The following is a 9,975-nucleotide window of genomic DNA, read 5'->3' on the forward strand; positions in this document are numbered from 1 at the left end:
GACAACTAACTGGTGTTGCCCCAACCTGTAGGGAGTAGGATTACGTGCAGTGACAATTACCACCTTCCCTGCCCGGCTTCCTTACCCCAAACGGGCAAAAAATATCCAATGCAAGTTAACGCACTGTGACCCACTGAATCTGCTATTTTTGCACATTAATTCAAAAACAGTTTTAGAAACATTTTTGATTTAAGTATTTGATTAAACTTAATTGATCCTATAATGCCCATGACATGCCCATACCAGGTTGAGAGTGGTTAAGGGAGTCAAATGTTCCAAAAAGGAAAATGCTTCCAATTGTTAAGCAGCAAATTTCCGAAATGGTGGCTTTCCGAGAAAAAACAACAAGGATAAGGATCTGACATTCAGTGCCCATCAGTTTGATTTGCAAATTTTGTATTTTCACGTTTCAATGCTAACTAGCCACATCCTGCCTCATAAACCACTCCTCCGCCCATCATTCTTTTAAATGACATTTCAAGACGGGAGCATCGAGCTGGGTACAAATATAATGTGTCAGTCTCTGCATTTTCCAGAGGTTATTTTATGCAACATACACACTAAATGAAGGACTTCACTCTACCAGAACATCTCAGATATTTCTATCACAGACTTAATGTTGTTACCATATTCATAGGGCTGCCTACGAATAATATTTTATGAGCTTCAGGGTCAGAGAGGAGTTTAGAGGCTTCACTATAAAGCTTGGCCTTCTCTGTTTTCCATTGCTGTGACGGCTGGATGAATGTTGAAAGCGCTGTGTGGATAAGACAACCATGTTGGTCTAGAGAGGATAATGTATGCTCTCTTACGCCTTACAAATGTCAAGACATTTCTAAACACTGCTGAGCCTCAAGGCCTGCAGGACCAACAGGCTGCAGGACATCTTTTTTTCCACCAGAAAACCAGGCTTATGAACAACGGACACTGATGGGCCTGTTGCTTGTCTGCCTGCACGTGCTCGCACGCACGGTCACACGCGCACACGTGCACGCACGCACACACACACACACACACACACACACACACACGTCCATTGATTTCCATTGACTAGCCTCCATCCATTCCATAGTAACAACAACCCTAATCTCCACCCTCCTGCATAATAATCCCATTCCTAAACCAGCTCCATTAGAAAGTGCAAAAACTTTCCCCAGCTTCCAGAATCTTTCTCATCTTCCTGTTTTTCTGAGGACATGCTTCATTGCTTCTTGCTTCTCTCAGAGAGAAGCACACACACGCACGCACGCACGCGCGCGCGCGCGCACACACACACACACACACACACACACACACACACACACACACACACACACACACACACACACACACACATCTTGCCTGTCAAACCTGTGCCTGTTGAATCATTTTACCCATCCATATGAGGATGACATTTGGAGAGCCCTCGGTGACGCCCACGCAAATGAAAAGCCAAATTCAGAGAGGTCATCCTAACGAGCAGCCAGTCCATTACTGTACAGGGCGAGAGAGAGAGTCGGTCACTTCCAGTATGGTGCTACTGTTTGACTCTATGCAGGCGTCTCATGCACTCCCTTTGATACCTTGCAGGAAGGCACTGTGATGTCATCCTCTGGGGATGGCAGAGTGCGTTGCGGTTGATCTAAGCAGCAGAGTTGTAAATGTTGATGCTTTTGACTAGGAGCCCCTCCTCGGGCTCAGAGACAACAGACTGTCCCCCTGTAGACGGACCATAGATGACCATATTAGGTAGGCATCTGGAGAAATTCACTGGGCTCAGGTCCTCTGGAGAGATGAAGCTGACACGAATGCACACAGACATGCTGCACTGTACAAACTTGCATTATCTACACTTGCGCACACACAGATGGGAGCTGTATGCAAACTCACATGCATGCACAATACTTTAGCAATATATATTACTCTGCTGACATAGCACTTCAAATGATTGCAGGTGAAATGTGACGGCAACACCTTTCCCCTTATATTAGATTATCTCTTATGCCTCTACTGACATGATACTGCAGTGCAGGACATCACCAGTATCAAGTGAAAGTCATGTTAGTATCATGATTTAAACTCCACCAAGAGTGGCCTACTCTTTACATCTTTTGAAGTCTAACATCGATCCATAATAACACTTATAGGCACAAAGAATGAGACAAGGAGAAAATACATTTTGCATATTAAATAGTAAATAGTATGTCAGAATGTTATTTTGGACGGGTCGGGCCCCTGAATTTAGAATTTTAACACTATGTAATTATTATATACGAGTGACAATAAATCAGTGCCGTCATGAAACAGAAGTAGAAATGTGTGGTATGCTTGCAGGCAAAGCACAATTTGGCTGCTCACACACAGCAGGTCTGCTTTCTCTGTCTCTGTCTGTCCTCCTAGACCCCTGGAGAGGGAGGAACAGCGGTAGACATCTGTCCATTACATAATGTAATGCTTTTGGTGTGCTACAGGAAAGTGTTTTGAAGACTTAGTAGATGTACAGTATGTACATGCTTTTGCTCATGAATAGATGAAATATGACACTCACACAGCCTCCTGATGAAACAATATCACAGCTAATGTATACCTAAAATTGAGTTTCATATTTGCATTGGGATGTTTGAATTGTGAACAATTACAATACGGTTGTATTATAAATTACTTCCACTTCACTGATTACTTTAAATACCGGATATGTTGCTGCCATTATGTACTGTTGCCCTGTCTGGCTGGACTGTTTGCATTGTCTGCTGTTGTTTACATTTTGCGGGCCTCTTTGTGTGAAGTTGTACTGACAAAAACGTTGCATCGATTGATTTAAAATTTTATTGTCTGTCTGTCTGTCTGTCTGACTAACTGGCTGACTGACTGACCTAAAATTTTGAATCGTAGATGTATTTACAGTAGGCTATTGATTCTGACATTTTCAATCTGCGAGAGTCTAAAGACTCATTGCCCATGGTGAGGAGCCCGAAACCCCACTGCCTCCGGAGAGCTCTGAACACAAATGCATAATCTAAGGCGCTTACGCTGCTGCCCCACCTGTCCGGTTTAGGTCTGCAATGCGTTTATAACCCGTAAGTCCGCAGTTTTCTATAAAAAAAAGTGTTTTAATCAACTCTGTCTCGGAATATGACATCCATCTTGCAACTGCGCAACAGTGCCTCTGGCGGCCAGGGTTGCGCAGCCACATCTCATTTGGGGAGACGAGGTCAGATCCAAGATGGATGACAGATTCCGAGAGAGAGAGTGGATTAAAACACTTTTGTATTGAAAACTACGAACCTACGGGTTCTAAACGCATTACAGACGTAAGCCAGTAAATGTTAAATACAGGATTTAACGGAGTATTTCTACATTGCCGAAGGGTCCTATTGATACTTATACTTAAGTAAATAAATTGAGTACTTTTGGTGGGGAGGCACAGTTCTTCCCACAAAATATGGCAGCTAGATATACAGTATATCTGTGAGCAGCACCCTACTCTGTTTGACCTGAATGGAACACAACCTGAATTGATATCACTGGTGAACATCTGTGATGGAAGTATAGCATTACACTTACTAATACGGCTGCCGTGCATATAGTGCCCATTTGCATTTAGCCAGTTTGTGTGTGTGTGTGTGTGTGTGTGTGTGTGTGTGTGTGTGTGTGTGTGTGTGTGTGTGTGTGTGTGTGTGTGTGTGTGTGTGTGTTTATACTGCCAGAACCACAGGTTGATTCATTATGCAACACCCTGCACCTGCACCTGAATGCACGCGTTCAGGATGAATCAATAAGAGCACAACTCTCACGTGTTTACCTCTGCTCTATGAGACGTCATAGAGAGGAGTATGTGTGTGTACAATGGAATTTACACTGGAATGACGCCTGAAGTTTCCATGTCTGGCCGAAGCAATGCTTTTCCAATAGCAGAGAGAGAGAGAGAGAGAGAGAGAGAGAGAGAGAGAGAGAGAGAGAGAGAGAGAGAGAGCAGATTAAACTCTGAACCGTAGTGGAAATAATCAGACTGCAAATGTTCTGAGAGGCCCCTAGCTCAGAAATGAATGGAAACAGACATAATGTGGGTGGATAGAGCCTTGCATTTATTTCTTCTCCAAGCAGGTATCCATAGCATGCAACAGGTGGGCAGACTCAAAGCTGTTGCACTGGAAATTGGTAAAAAAATAAAAAAATAAAAGATCTGCAAGCTCCCAACACGGCACATTGAGAAATGTTGTGAGCTTCTAGATCGATGTTAGAAGCTGTGTAAGCTTTTAAGCTTTAAAAAGTGATTTTATTTTGTTAAAATAAGTATTAAATAGCTATATATTCTGATAATCATTGCTATAGAGTGTTTGTTCAGTAACAGGGGTCTTGCATATCTCTCCAGCGCTTTAGTAAACAGAAAAGGTCGGGTCAGGTCGGGATACCAATGATATCCAATGAGGAGGGAGATTACAGGATAAACGTGCAATTGAAAGTGATTACACAATGAAACGAACAATTACAAAACAAAAAATACATTTATATTTAATTAAGGAATGAAAGGCAGGGAGACCCCTGTCTTTAAGTGAATAAAACCAAAAAAAAAAAAAAATTACGATGTCCCAAATCCCAGACGACATCCAGTCATATATCACAATATCGATACAAATAGATTAAGAGCCCAACCCTTATTGGGTCATGTAATCAATGACCTGAGTTCAAACCTGTGTTGCGTGTTAAATTATGGCCATTCTTTCGCTCCACCGCATTATCTAATAAAGCATAATGAGAGAGAAAAACAAAAAGAAACGTAACCTTTCCAATGGACACAACAAGCTAATGAATCTGGCGAGGATGTGTGGATGTGTGGAATATTCCATTCAATCCAGCCACTGCATTGATTGGGGAATGTATGACATGTGTATTAGTCACGGCAGTGTGTTTTATTTTTCCTGGCAGCGGCTTGAGGGCCTCGCTGCAGCTTTATCACAACTCTTAACTAAGTGATGCTGTCTCCACTGTGTCCCCTCCGGCCATGCACTGTCCAAGCAACAGATAGGTTTCTTCCATATGTAAACAACTCCTGAATGCAATCTGTATAAACGCATATAGCCTACTCTGGTCCCTAGTAAAATGGTTTTACTAGAACAAAGAGATAGACATGAAGTCACGCAACCACTGCTTTTAATGGCGGGTAAGCATGCAGAGTGTGTGTGTGCGCGTGTGTGTGCGTGTGTGTGGGCGTGCATGTGTGCAGCATGCGTGTGCGCGTAGAACTATACAGTCATATCCAGTGTAGTGTTGTGTTAGTGTGGTCAAGATTCCCCCCAAAGAATATTGTCATTATGCCACTTCATTCTCCCCTCACGTTTCTGTGTTTCCACTGCTATATCATATATTAATTGTCTCCTACTGACTCACCTGCCAGTGAGGAATCCCCACCATTATCAGGATGACATAGTGCTTCACACCCCATTCCCAAGCAACGTGAGTGAGTGGAGCGGGTGAGTGATGAAAAGTCATTAAAAGGCACGTGTTGCAGCAACGCCGTCCAACCCTCAAATACCTATACTCGCACTCTCTCGCAGTCAGTGGTGGGAAAACGTACTCACAATAATAGTTACTTAAGTAAAAGTATTAATGCTGCAATGTAGAAATAGGTTACTCTGCAAGTAAAAGTCCGGGATTCAAAATGCATGTGTCGAAATGTAGGCCTAATTACAAAAGTAATAATATCTACTCTTTATGAAGAACTAGACCTGTGCCCGTCAGCCACCGGCCTACTTATTGGGAATGATGCTAGTATGGAACCTATATGCAATACCCAAACTGACTCAGACTATGAAAAGTAGATCAGGTTAAGTAATCAAATGGCAGGTGTGCAGGGTTGCCATGGCAATCAATTGGCTGAGGCAGAGGCTGGGAATTCTACAGGTGACAGGACTTTAGGCTCATTAGGACCACTGGCAGAGCCTGACCAGAGCCTTTTGTGGTGTTTCTGGACAACAGTGTATCCCACCGACTCACTCCCTGTGGTGGTGTGGGACGCATATGTCAATTTGAAGTCGGTGGGGCAACAACAATCAGGACCACCCGATTGAATGTGGGCATGAGTGAGTTAGCTGGCAGCGAATGAGAGTGAAGGGAGTTGTCGTGGAGAGAGACAGCTGATTTAAAGGAGCAGAATGACTTACTGATAGAGAATGTAATATAGGGGGGGATTATATAATAAACCATAGAAACCTCTCAGTGCCTGCTATCCCCCAAGAACACACAAGGCAGAGAGAGCCTCCTGTCTGGCATGAGAGAAAGGACATTGGCCAGGTGGGTGCCCTGGGCGCGTCAGTCACTGGCGTGTGGTCAGGGTTTGCTGCACCTGGCCGGTAGGACATTGCCTTCCCTGTTGGCCGGGTGTGGCAAGTGCTACAGCTGGTGCTGTTGCGCCTCGGTGATGGCTGCGCCCGGGGCGCCCCTCCGCAGATTCGTCTATAGCTGGAAGCCTGGAGGAGACTTGGCCAATCACTACTGACCCGCCAACTGGATATTGGCTTCACTTCACACGGGTGTGATTTTTGCTTTCTTGTACACATTTGGAGTTACATCATGACAACCCAAACCTCTACCAAAGTAGTCTTGCACTTAAAACTGATTCTAATGCTTTATAACTGCAACGGTCGATCGATGTTCACAATACGTTGCAAACTTTGTTTCAACTCTCTGATCCTGTGTCTGTCTCTTTTTCTTTTCCAGGAACAGCAAAGTCAACTGCTTGCCTTCTCTAATAAGTAGTGATCCATCATCGGTCTTCACCGGTTAAAATGAGTTGTCAGGTGTTTTGTGTCTGATTCGATTCCCGCATCCAACTTTCCTTGTTCCATCATGAATCTTTATAAATCTCCAATCTCCTCCGTGGAGGCCTATCATATCATCTAATGGATCTATTACTGAGCCTGACTCTCAGTTTGTAGACTTTCATGTTAAGCCCTTGGCTCTACAACTAGCTTCATACATCCAGGACCAGGACACTACTCATCATGTCTTGAAGGTCTTATGAGCATAAGTACTCAGATTTTTTACCTTTTTCTTTTTTCTTCCTCACTAAAAGTTGCAAAAGCAATTGCCTTGGGAAGATCGAGTTCCGAATCGCAGGCCAATCGGAGGGAAGAATAGAGTTATTGCATGATTTAAATGAGTTTATCAAATCAAGAGTTTGCAAAGCAGGCTTTTAATTTGTTACAGGGAGAGGAAATGATGAAATGCAGCCTGCAAAGCAACTCGACCCCAACCCAGTCTACCATTATAAATACAAACTCAAACACACAGTTCCAGTAAGGCTCGTGAAGATAGTAACACTTTTGGAAAGAAGTTAATGTAATATTATTACTCAAAATGTGAAAGTAACTACTTAAGTTACTAGTTACTGGAAAAAAGTAATAATATTACTGAAAGTAATATTATTACTTTAGTTACTTGACAATACTGATGATATTGCATTTTGCTGTTACTATACTACTACTAGTTGCGAACGCAGTGAGCCACTTACTATGACAGCAGGGGCTGAGTGTCTGTGTGTGTGTGTGTCACGCTGTGTGGTGTCACGCTGTTACACCACCGGCCCGCCACCAGAGGGCGCAGCTGTGGCACGCACGCACGCACGCACACACACACACACACACACACACACACAGGGCGCAGCTGTAGCACACACACACACAACCACACACACACGAGCTGCGTTCGCTTCACGCGTTTGCGCGTCTTACTTGTAGTAGTAATAGTAACAGCAAAATGCAATTACTTTAGTTACTTGACAAAAAGGATAGCATCAAAAAAGTCCTTGCAGACTTGTTTCCATTTAGGCCCTAGTTACGTTACTAGTTACTGAAAGTAATATTATAACTTCAGTTACTTGACAATACTGATGATATTGCATTTTACTGTTACTACTACTAGTAGTAGTAATTTCCAAATTTGTAACATTTTAAAATCTTAATAAACAGATCCTTGAAAAGGTCCATAGACGTGGCTGCCACATGACGTCACAGAGGGCACACACAAAGCCAGGCGTTGGAGGGGCTAGTGCCTCAAAAAAGAAAGACATGACATCTCCGGTTTACTCTGTGTGGACGCCTTTTTAAGAGACTAGAAGCAGGTTGGAGTGAACGTGAACACAGCCTCTTAACTAGTCTTCAGCCCCAAATGGTCCAAAAGGATACTGCATGTCTGTGTAACTCTGAGTGTGTAAATCAGGGGATTGTGAACCAGGGACCACCACCCTGACTTCGAATCAACTTGGGGACCACTATTGTGTTGGGTGGGAAACTGGGGATATGGGGATATGGGCTAAGATTAGTGCTTTTGTAAGTTAAAACTTGCTATGCATCCCATGTGTATACATCCCACTGTTCCTCAACCGTTGACTACTACTGGTCAAATGTCCTAATAATAATGACTCAACCAGATAATCCGGAGCACTTCTCCCTTCTTGAGATTCTAACTCCCTTTTTCTGTTGAATTTCTTGAACTCCAACTTGTCAGTAAATGACGACATGGATGGACTCATCACAGGTCACTATAGTTCACGAAAACCCATGGCGTAAATGGATTATGGGTTACATTTGGTTTCATTTCTACACTCCCTGAGTTATGGGAGCCCTTGTGTTTCAAAGGTTTGGGAACCACTTCCACAGGCTAATCAGCTGCTGGAAAACAGGCCTCGTGCTGGAATTATTGGAACTGAGACAGAAATTGACATGGGTTCATTCATCCAAATCCAACTTTTTGTGCAGACAGAGACACTGGTGCTTCTTCATTTTATCTAGGTAGTAGATAGTGTGGTCTTTCTCCAGCCGAGTGTGGATGTGCTGGCGTCTCCTGAGAGTACCCAGTTGACCCAAACTCTTGCCACAGTCTTACAGTGGTAAGGTTTTTCTCCAGTGTGGATAAGCTGGTGTTTCTTCAGATTACTAATCTTATTGAAACAATACGATACTAATCGTATTGAAACAATACGATCGGGTGTGGATACGCTGGTGTCTTTGATGAAGTATCTTTACTCTTTATACAGAATGAGCATAGGTATGGTCTAATTCGGTGGTTCCCAAAGTGGGGTCCTTGACAGAGTTCCAGGGGGTCCCCAGCTAAATGATGGAGAGTGTATAAATGGAACCAAATGGACCAAAACATTGATTTTTGAGGGGTGCTAGCCCCTCCTATACACAGGTTTAATGTTTGTCTTTAGTTCAGTTTGTTTAGTAAACACATTGACAATGAAGGGAAAATGTACGTCATAAGTTTACGTCATATTGTCTCTTTATTGTTAATGGCGTTTAATGTTTGTGTTGGCACCGTTTGTTCTACATCACCATTACATCACCTAATCAATATGAGATAGACTTTAATATATTAGCGCCCCTCACTTCACACGGGTGTGATTTTTACCATATAAATTGGGCGTCACAGAGATAGAAATGCCATTAAATGGGGGTCTGTAGACTAATATGCATCACTGCTAAGTGCTAACCCTAACCTTAACCTTAACCTCAGTAAAACTATACCTAAACCTAACCTCAGTAAACTATACCTAAACCTAACCTCAGTAAAACTAACGCAGTGGCTGGGGGGGCGTTTCCAAGAACCCGAATCCGAGGACGAAACCATGCTAGCGTTTTCAACAGGTGGTCCGTGGACCACTGGTGGTCCGTGAAGGTATTGCATGTGGTCCCTGACCATGCATTTAGTAATGTAGGAAAGTGAAGTGTATTTCAATTTATTGTATTGACCACAAGTTGAGAAACAATGCAGTAAATGACATGGTGACATATGATGACGCGTCAATGTTGTCAGTTACTGGGAAGTCGGACATCAAGAACTTCCACAGAAAAGGGAGGTTGAATCTCAAGGGAAACTGTACCGGATTGCCTGGTTCGCTCATACATACAGTAAGTTACAATAGCATCATGATTTTAATATGGAAGGTTAATTCTCCCCCCACACCACGCCCATATCCCCCCTCCCAACACAACAGTG

Source organism: Protomyctophum parallelum (genome assembly GCF_964188405.1).
Source record: "Protomyctophum parallelum genome assembly, chromosome: 9".
Classification (NCBI taxonomy): Eukaryota; Metazoa; Chordata; class Actinopteri; order Myctophiformes; family Myctophidae; genus Protomyctophum; species Protomyctophum parallelum.